Consider the following 10476-nt stretch of genomic DNA (forward strand, 5'->3'; position numbering starts at 1 on the left):
ATCATGTGATTGTCACATTTTGAGCTTAAATATACACATTCACGTCTGACAAAAGTTTCAGAGTCTGTGTGTAAAAATGTCCAACAAGTGTGGACAAAAAATATTCTTGAGCCTCAAACAGAGATTTGTTGGTGGGTCTGAAAGTAAGGAGCGACCAAAATATCCCCAATTCTTAAAATATCCTCACTCTGTAAGTAAGAAGTACACACACACTCACACACACACACACAAATATACATACCCAGCAATTGCTTATCTTAACAGCAGTGTACGACGAGTTCTTTCAGTCTTCTGAAGGACCTGCGGCTGCATGTGCTTGACGATCTATGGAAGCTTTACTCAAAGAGAGATGAAGGGGGTGTGTGGGAGGAGGGGGGGGGGGGTCGCTGGTCGGAGGCAATAATCACTTTATAATGACTGTTAAATCTCACCCAGAATGGAAGGAGAGCTTGATCCTTCACATGCAGCCTCCTAGGCCAGAACACAAGCTTCAGATGATTGGGTACATTATGCAACAGCATGCACAAGGTTCCCATGACCGTTCTCCCTGTGATGGAAGTATTTTGGGTATTTAGTCATCACTCTTTTCTCTCATGCTGCGATTAATATCTTTACAGCATATTAATGTGTTAAGGCTGCACTCAGTCAATATTTTTAATAAGGCCAGTGGCTTGGCTGTAGGGCCGGTCTGTGAGTCAGCTCCTCCTTGATGGATGTAAGGAAATTTTATGAAGACGAGGAGGCCTTATGGCTTTGGTGATTAATAAATGTTAGCATGCTAACATGCTTAAAGATGATGAACATTTACCATAGCATTTATAAGGTAGCATTTATCATTAAGCAGTGGCTGTGTCTAAGAGCAGCAGCGAAGAGAAATGTTTGTAGACTCGCACCACATTTCACCTCACCTCGGCATCTGTGGAGCTTTTTAGCTGACTTCAGTTGTCTGTCAAGGTTTCCAGCTCAAAAGCACAGAAACTCTGCTTTTATTTGAACTGATTTTTGGCAGCAGTCTCCTGTCGTCCACAAAAAAATGAGATAACCTCAGATAAAAGCATCGAATGACAGACGGACAAAGCTTTTGACTAGCCTTCGAGCATAGTGGACCATCTAGCTGGCTAGAAAGAGAGACGTTGTTCACAGATGCTGGTGGAAACGGCTAAAAGAGAGTGAATATTGGACTTAGATTCATCAGGTGGACAGTCAAACAACACCAAATGAATGCTAGTGTTAATGGTGAGAAGGTAAGTGGTGTGTTTACAGCTTGTTCCTCTGCACACATTTGGGCGTATACAGAATATGGATCTTAAAATGTCACTCAAGAAGGAAGTGTAACTAGGTGTCGGATAATTACTGCATTTGTACAATAATGTCGCCATCTGTACGATGTGCAATCAGTAGTGATTTCAGATTGGAAAAATGTATGATACTTCATCATTTAGTCACAGTATATGGAGTACTAGGAATAATCAGTAGTAACGTCTATGTATAAACATGTTTGTTTGGCTAACATTAATGGGGACCATGCGTCTATTTGTTTACACGTTTGTTTACACTTCTCTTTTCATGTGACGTCTTTCCAGCCAATCATAATTTGCACAACAAGTAGGAGACACAGGCAACGATTCTGAGGCGGAGCTTGAACCATGTTTTTTTCTTATGGTAAGATTTGTGGGTGGTGTCAAATACTAAATATTTTTGTTTAAGCATTGTTATTGTTCTTGAATACAAAAATAAAATAATTTAAGCCTCTAGTATGAAACCTCTAAATGTCTAGCAATACCATCCAGGCTCAGCTGTGGAGGAATGAGCTTTATCAGTCTTCTTATTTCCAGATTTGCTATATTTAGTATATTTAGGATTATGTTATGCCGACTAACGGCTCTAACAGTTGTTATCAGACAAAATTTATGCTAATCATGATAGAAAGTTGAAAGTATCGGGACTCAACAGAAATAACCCAGAAGTAAAGTATATCAATCCTCGATTCCACTTTCAAGTGCAAACAAATGTCTTGTATTGTTTGGTTTGCATCGAAACTGGTAGCCCCTCAAGGTTTATTTTAGATGGGAACATGGAATATGAATTTTGATGATGTTTGTTGTACATATTCTGTGCTATTTATACAGTAAAGCCAGTAAAGCACCCTTTACATATGAGTGAAACAAGTAACAAGAAATACTGGGTAGAATATAAATCTGTGTCTTTATCAGTTGTCTAAAGGGACGCACTATAAATCCTCCATGATGTCCGATCCAAACAGACGGGTAAGCTACCCTGTTTGCCTCATTAGTGCAGGGTGAATATGTGAGTTATTGTATTATATTGTACTTCATTATTCTACACCATTTTGGTCTGGGAAACACTTAAGGAAAGAGAAGAGGATTATGAAAGAGGCTGGGAAAAGAAATGTGTGCCAGCTGATATCAGGGGAATTCCCAAATAAAATCTGAGCTCACAAACACACACACAGATAACAGTGTGTGGGAACATGCACCCGCGTACACAATCACACAAACCCACAAACACGCACACACTACTGACCCTTAGAGTTCCCATGACATCTGTTGCCACAGAGTCCAGTTGGTCGAGTGGAAATCCACAATGATCCTCCTTGGCACATGACAGGAATTCACAAAAAAACATGATGTACAGAAATAGATGAGTGGATTTGAGTGGCCTGTGTGAAACTGTGCTTTTAGCCATCTAATTTACAAGTGATTAGCAGAGCAGATCTCCCACAGCGTACGTGCTGGGAATAAAGCAGACATATGGAAGGGATGTCTAAATTATCTAAATCTGGTGAGTCACTAGTAGAGGTGGACTCCCTCCCCTGTCCCTCTCATCTGTTTCTGTCTCTTATATCAAACCATCACTGTGTCAGTTTATCTCTCAGCACTTTCCTACTCCACTGCCCTGCCTTCTTCACTCAGCACCAAGCCAATTGATTACTCTACAGAAGATGTACATCAAACTGCGTGTCGCAAATACATAAGCGTGTGTCTCAATTCAGGGGCAGCATCTTTCAGAGGCTGAACTTGAAGACTGATTGTGTAACACAAGACCCATTTCGAAGGCTCCAAATGCAGCCAATAAATGCTTCCTTCTCTCCCTGAGGTAGAAAGCTTCTTCTCTAACCAACCCAGCTATTTTATAAGCGCTTTGAGTGGTCATCAAGGCTAGAAAAGTGCTATATAAATACAGACCATTTACCATTTACCATATATTGTGCTTCGGTGATGGACTGAAGACATAATGTCAGCTAACAGTACATATGTACAAAAAACTAGGGGCATTAAAATGTTGTCATTGTGTCCAACTGCAGCTCTGTTGCTAGCTGAGAGCGGTAAGCTGGTGACACCAATCAGGGAATTTGGTGGCACCGGAATGGGGATATGGTTACGATCTGGCCTGCGGAGGATTCTCTTGGTTTGCGACACCAGCCTGTCCCACCCTTACCACTATCGGGTTAGGCTAGCCACAGAGCTGTAATTGGACATGGTGAGAAAGTTGTAATGCTCCTTGTTTTTTTCTTTTACATTTGTACCATTAGCTGTTCTATCGAGTTGAAGACATTTGAAGGTGTATGAGCATCGGATGTTTTCGAGGTTTCATGTTTGTCACCAAAGCACAATGAATCCTGGGATACGTAGGAGGAGAAGGAACCACCCACTGGTGCCTTTGTTGCTCGGGGGGGCAAGAAGCCTTCTTAATGAGACAAGGCCTGTCTGTGAATGCAGCCTCCAAAGGATGAATTTGGACACAGCTATTACTTTTTTTAAACTTAAAATCAGCTGGGCACTTTTGTAAGATGTTACGTTTGCAATTACCATCGTACCTGTTTCTTTGATGATTAAATGTTAAAATAGTTTCTTGATTGGTAAACCTTAAAGTTGGCTTTATGATAGTTGCCTCTATCCCTATGTCCAGGAACTTGGCCGTTGCACTATGGATGAAGTTTTTCTGCTGGAATAATGACGATATTTTTGCAGTTTGTAAGCATTCAAACAGTCATTAGACACTCTGCCCATGAGTAAGTCAAACCAGCATGGACATAGAAACTCTTAAATGAACTGGGCTCTCTGTGAGCTTGTATATGTGCAACCCCCCGCCATCAGCAGCACCACCACTCCCAGTCCCCTGCAGAGTTTGACTAAAAGCTGAAAATAATGACCTTTGTATCAAGTCTAGTTCCATCTGCTGTGCAATTCAAACCATTCAATTTGGTGTCACCTTTTTTCATATGGTGATTGAAGGGGAAATCAATCTTATTAATCCTCTAATTCTGAACACCAGGATCAACTCAAATAAACAAATAAATAAAAAAGGAAGAGAAGAAGTAGAAAGTGAGGCACAAGCAGCGTAAGAGAAGCAAAGGAATAGATCAGACATTGGTTGTTTCCACTTGTTAATTCTTTTATGTTTTGGAAACTCCCAGCAGGCAAAAAAAAAAATGATGATCTGTTAGAATGTGCCTAAACAAACTTTATCACCATAAAGGAATGATTCATCTTTTCAACTTCTCTTTGCCAATGAAGCTCAAACTTTTTTGGCTGTGCTAATGGTTTGTGTTTATGTGTTTGTTTGTGTTTTTATTATGCTATGAGGAATGGAACAGGACAGGCAGGTGACAGACTGTAGGCGGACAATGCATGCACCGTGCTGCACTCCCTTTGGTTCTCGCCCACATTAGTCACATGGCTAAGGAATGAATTTGATTAAATGGTGATTAATGATGCCAAGCAAGGCTGGTACATTGTTCAGGCTGAATTTATACACATGTGAAGTCATTTTTTTTAAATAAGAACCGTTTGTGACACAGATCCTTGAACAATATCGTTAGTGTGGCAAACCTGTCGCAGGAAACGTGGGCCTCCGTTCACCTAAAGTGACACTAGACACAACAGCAGCACTTTCACTGTCTTATTTCTATCTTTAAGTGAATATGAATCAAAACTCAACTACAAACCACTTGGGGAAAATGTATGTATGTTATTAAAGATGCAGTAAGAGAATAGAGAATGGGATGCAGAAGAGAAAGTTACACGCAAACAGACTGTGCACACAAAAATGTGCGCACAATCTCTTGTCTTGCATAGACGCACAAACAGTTGCAGGCTTTTGAAGGGCTTAATGGTGGAGATTATAATCACACACACACACTCACACACTCATGTTGTGTAGGCCCACGTTATGGGCCTGCTTCTCAGGAGTGGCCCTTCTGTGACATTTGGAAAGGGCAAGGGGAGCATCATTCATACACACACAAACGCGCACACACACACACACACAAACACACACCCACTGCATTGACCTCCACACCATCAGGTGTCAGCACCCCCTCCCCATACAGAGGCTCAATACTCAGATTAACATCAGGAACCAGGATTAGCTTGGCCCAGCAGGGTTTGGACAGTGAACACTCGTTTCACCTGGCGGTCCCCCTGTTGTGCTCGGGTGCCACCCACACAACCACACAGCACACACACACATGTATTTGTGCACATATGGAAAGAATAAGTGTTATTTGGCATTTGCTGATGAAGGCTGACATTAAAGAATGAAGAGAAATAATAATATATACACTTATATGTGTGTGTGTGTGTGTGTGTGTGTCTGAGTGTGGTATTATTGACGCTTGAGGATCTAAATCTGGTCAGATTACATAATGGGGACATTCCTTATGATGAAGCAAGTCCTTGTAAAGTAAATCAGTCCGTTTAATTACATTTTAAGGTGATGATGTGTTTAAAGGTTGGGTTAAGGTAAGGGTTAAGGCAAAATTTTGATTGATATTATGACTACGATCTGGTTTTGGTTACATTTAAGTTTAGGGTTAGTAAGAGTTTCCAGGAAATCATTGCAAGTCACGACAATGCACGTGTGTGTGTGTGTGTGTGTGTGTGTGTTTGTGTGTGTGTCCTAAACCCCTGCTGTACATAAGATAAAATCCCCTTTTCTGCAGTTACATAAAATGCTGTTCATCATCTCACAAGCCAGTACGACTCATTTCTGGGACACTGTTTCTGCTGCAAAGTATAGAAGAGTTAAAAAACTGCCTCGGCAACAAAACTCTGCCTCGTCCTCGAGTATCTCCGCTGTCTTACATAACGATGCCTCACCAGCCGCCTCACAGCGAGAGAGCTCGTTCAAAATCCTTAAGAGGCATCTCCTCTTTAAATTTTCCGATTTCAGCACAAAGGATCGTTTGGCTTGACCGGTGCCCTTCTTACCAGTTAGTCGGAAATAGAACATTGGTTTCTTTGATAAGAGGTCTGTCTGCACAAAGCCACAGACTGCCGGCCCGGTTTTTTGGAGCATGAGAGCATGTCAGACCTCTTCGTCTGCTCCATTAGAGATGCTCTGTCCCATGATCTCCTGGATTTTGATCTGTAACGAGTAAATCTGGATGCTTCTGCGGCCGCGGTGGGCTTTTCATTTGGAAGGTTAGCGGACGGGAAGCAGCCCTGAGGCCGGGGTCAATATGGCAGGTTTGGCTGTTTTTATCTCCTCTGTCTGTTTTGAGAGGCTGCAGCACCACTGGCTCGGTGAGTCACTCGCAAAGAGGAAAATGCTGCTCTACTGCCACCTTGTGGTTGCTGTCATTATGAAGCTCACTTACAAATTACTTATTTTTTACAAAATTACCAAAATTACCAGTAGCAGTATATGGCCACCAATAAATAAAGGACTGTCTGTCTGTCTCATTTTCTCAATAAACACTGCAGAGAGAGGTTCATCCACTCATTTGAACTGAATTAAGAGAAAATCTGTTGATGATGTCACCGATGACATCATTACAATTTTCATGCTTGACAACCAATGCAATAACAATTGACCTCAATTGGCAGCTGAGTTGATATAGTGACATTTTGTTTAACTGACCTGAAGGTGATCTGAAAAAATGCACTGCATGTGGAAGATGTGGAAAAAAGTATTTGGAAACCTTTGTGTACTTTTGGTCTGTGGCTGCTTTTCTGTGCTGAGTTTTAGGTGCAGTTAAGTATAATGTCATACTGCAGATAGACACCAGTTCAGATCACCAGCAAGATACTGGAACCTAACTTGCCCTGTGGTGGCTCTACCGACAGAGTATGAAGAGAAAAAAGAAAGTGTTTATGAAGAAATCTATTTGTGAATCGCACATGGGGACATGGTTAAAGTAACATATCAATGCCCATGGTGTTGGAATGACATATTTAACATTATTATGATTATTCTGATTATTATTTTTATTATTAGTTCCAGTCCCACTGGGCCATTATCATATAAGTGATATACAAAATGGATGGATAACACAAATAATACAAATACTCGTACTGCTACTACTTCTACTAATACTACAACTACTTCTACCTCTACGACAAATAATAATAATAATAATTTAATCAGATAAATAAATTGTTTGCTACTTCTCTTGTTTTCTTTAATGTTAATTGAATAAAAAATGTTAATCCTGGTGTTCGCTGGATTTTATTCTTGAATCCAATATCTGTTGGATTTCCTGCCTTCTTTCTTGGTTGTATTTTTTTTCTGTATCATCCTATTAAATAATGTAACAAATAAATGAAAAACATCGTCAGTTCTCAGTTGTAGTTTGTTTGCTAGTGGCCTTTGTTTTACGACAGTCTGTATCCATGATATACTCTAGAAAACTTTACATACACCCACACACACAATGTACCCCGAGCTGCAATGAACTGTTTCTCCCTTCTCTTTTCTTTTCTGTTCAGTCCAACAGAAGATCGACCCCGATACGTGAGAATACAGCAAAGACACATGTCGAAACGAGACGGACAAAAAGTGTGTGTGTGTGTTTGTGTGTGTCTGTGTGTGTCGGCTTCTCCTTGTGTATGAGGTACTTTCAGTTCAGAAGCTGTGACACTGAACTGTCAGTGAAGCCCAGGAGTGCTGACAGTTAGTACACATACACACATGCACGGACACTACACACACACGCGCACACAAACACACACACTCTCTCACTTTCTCTTGCTGCTGTAATTGAAAGCTGCCACCTTGAGATTTCCCCCTTCGCAGGGATTTGCACCGGTTGTCTGCAGCTCCGGGACTTCACTCATCTCTTCTCTGCACCTCACCTGTAGATTACGGTGCTGACTCGCTTTCTCTTTCCCTCTGTTACTGTGGAACATGCTATAATGACCCCTCTCTCTCACCCAATTTCAGCTGCGAGGACCAACAAAACACTGGACAGATTAATACAGAGCAAATTGTGACTCCTGTTCAGTGGTTATAATTTTCCGTGCAGGTCGTTGTGGCTTGACAGCGACTGGGACAGAGAGGTCGAGCTTTCTGAAGCGGAATAATTCATCACTTCATGAGTCGAACAATACTCTGATGTCCACATCTTTTCCCTCTCCCCTCCATTCCCTCCCTGCCATGACTAAACAGTGTAATTCATTCATTATGGATCAGGCCCTAAATTAGGTTAGCACATATTGAATCATTCATGTAGGCTCACTTCTTTGACTGGCCTGCTGAATCATTAATTAGGAGTTTTGGAGATGCTAATTTGTCCTATGATTCACATGAACATCTGAGAGTTGGATGAGCTAATGTGTGCGTTTATGTTCTGGGCTGTTCTCCACCTGCTAATCGAGTCTCTTCTGCAATATTCATCGTCAAAGACTGGGGATTATTTTTGGAACCAGCCGAGGACTTGAGATAATTCGGGGAAGAATGATTAAAATTTCTGTTCACTGAATTGATAAGAATCTAATGTGTGTCATCAAACTAATCCTGTGTGCTTAGAAACTGATTTGTTGATCCACTGATGAATGAATCACAAAGGAAAACCAAGTGATAATCCATTGTGAGGTTAAAAATACACTATTACGCGTCAGTGAAGAAATTCACAGGATGTGTTAAAATGCTGAAATAAATATAGTCATACCACTTTCCGTCTGCTTCTCACTTTATTGCGTTTATACGTGTGTGTATGAGTCGATGTTAAGTGGGTGTGGGTGTGGGTTTCACGCATACACACACACACACACACACAAACATCACAGATCACACTGAGAGTATTTTTTTTTAATCTTATCTCCAGTTTTTGATATTAAGGCCCCCGAAAACAGATGGAGGATATAAGATAAGATTAGTTTGCACCAAAAATGTACATAAGCTGCGATTCATTTTTTAATTTCCCAGTGGAGAGTATCTATTAATAAACATAATATATCACAGTGTGTGGTTATTGTTTCTCACTATGGGAGGTAAAGAGCGCTTCAGTACAATGAGTGTGCTCAGCATGAATAAATACATTACTACAAACAACTACAAAAAAACTTGTAAGATCTGTTGTAGTATAAAAACATTTGTAAATCTACCAAAGATGTATTTTAAAACCTTGATATTAAATGAGCTTTTTATTATAAATAATGTCCCTTTGTGAGCAAATAATTTCCGGGTGAAGCTACAAAATTATTATGACTGTCATGAAATATTTTAGTGTTTCTTTTGTTCTTTTCTTTTTTGCTTCTGCCACCAGGTAGAATGAAAACAATGCACTGATGGGGGTCATATGCAGAAAAATGATTTATGTATCAACAAATCAATTTTTTTATTTTATCTTAATTTGTTTCTGTCGTGGTTTGTTAGTTTCTTTGTCACCATGCTTTTCTCTCTCTTCCCCCCTGCGCTGATAAAACTGTTCAGGTTGAACATACAGATTAGATCTTTTTGTTGTCAGAGCAGATATTTGTGTTTACGATGTAGTACCATGAAAGAACAGGTGCGGTGGCGCCCTTGTGCCATTTACTACCTCCAGCTCCACCTTCAAATTAATATTTAGAGGTGCAGTTATTAAAGAAAAACAAAACAGGAACACTCGTATTTTGCATTTAGTATCCATTTTGGTCACATATTTTACTTAGAGGTACTTGTACCAGGGCTTACCCCCGCCGGGGGAAAAGTAAAGGCTCCCCCGCTGAATGTAAGTGATATTTACTGACGGTTTTGCTTCGTGAAATGCTCCTGAACACACTTTTGTTTTAAAGCTTATAATCATCTTTGTTCGATGCTCGGCCGCTAGTGTCAGGAAAACACCGTGTGTAGATATACACACACACACACACACAAAGATGGATTTTATCTGCCTCACTTGGCTGTGAGAGTTGTTATTTTACATTAAAGCCACAAAAAACCCCAGCGTCGGTTAGCGCTGGTTTAGTCGAAGAGAGGTGTTGATTGGAAAGCTGCCGTTCGAAAACCCACGACAAGTGTTGGAATGAGGGAATCTGATTTTAATCCGCACGAGAATGGGCTGACAGTATTTGTTTACTCTGATTAAACTAAAACAGTTTCCCCCTGGAATTAATAACTGGCTTGAAAATGCTTGTTTTTAAAAACGTCACACTTTGTCTAATTAATCCAAACAGTGAACCGTTTGGAAAATGTGTTTGTGATTTAAGACTTTTGCTTCTGTTGTGCAACAAATGAAATTGTGTCCTTTTG

This window comes from Platichthys flesus, chromosome 5, assembly GCF_949316205.1.
Source record: "Platichthys flesus chromosome 5, fPlaFle2.1, whole genome shotgun sequence".
NCBI lineage: Eukaryota > Metazoa > Chordata > Actinopteri > Pleuronectiformes > Pleuronectidae > Platichthys > Platichthys flesus.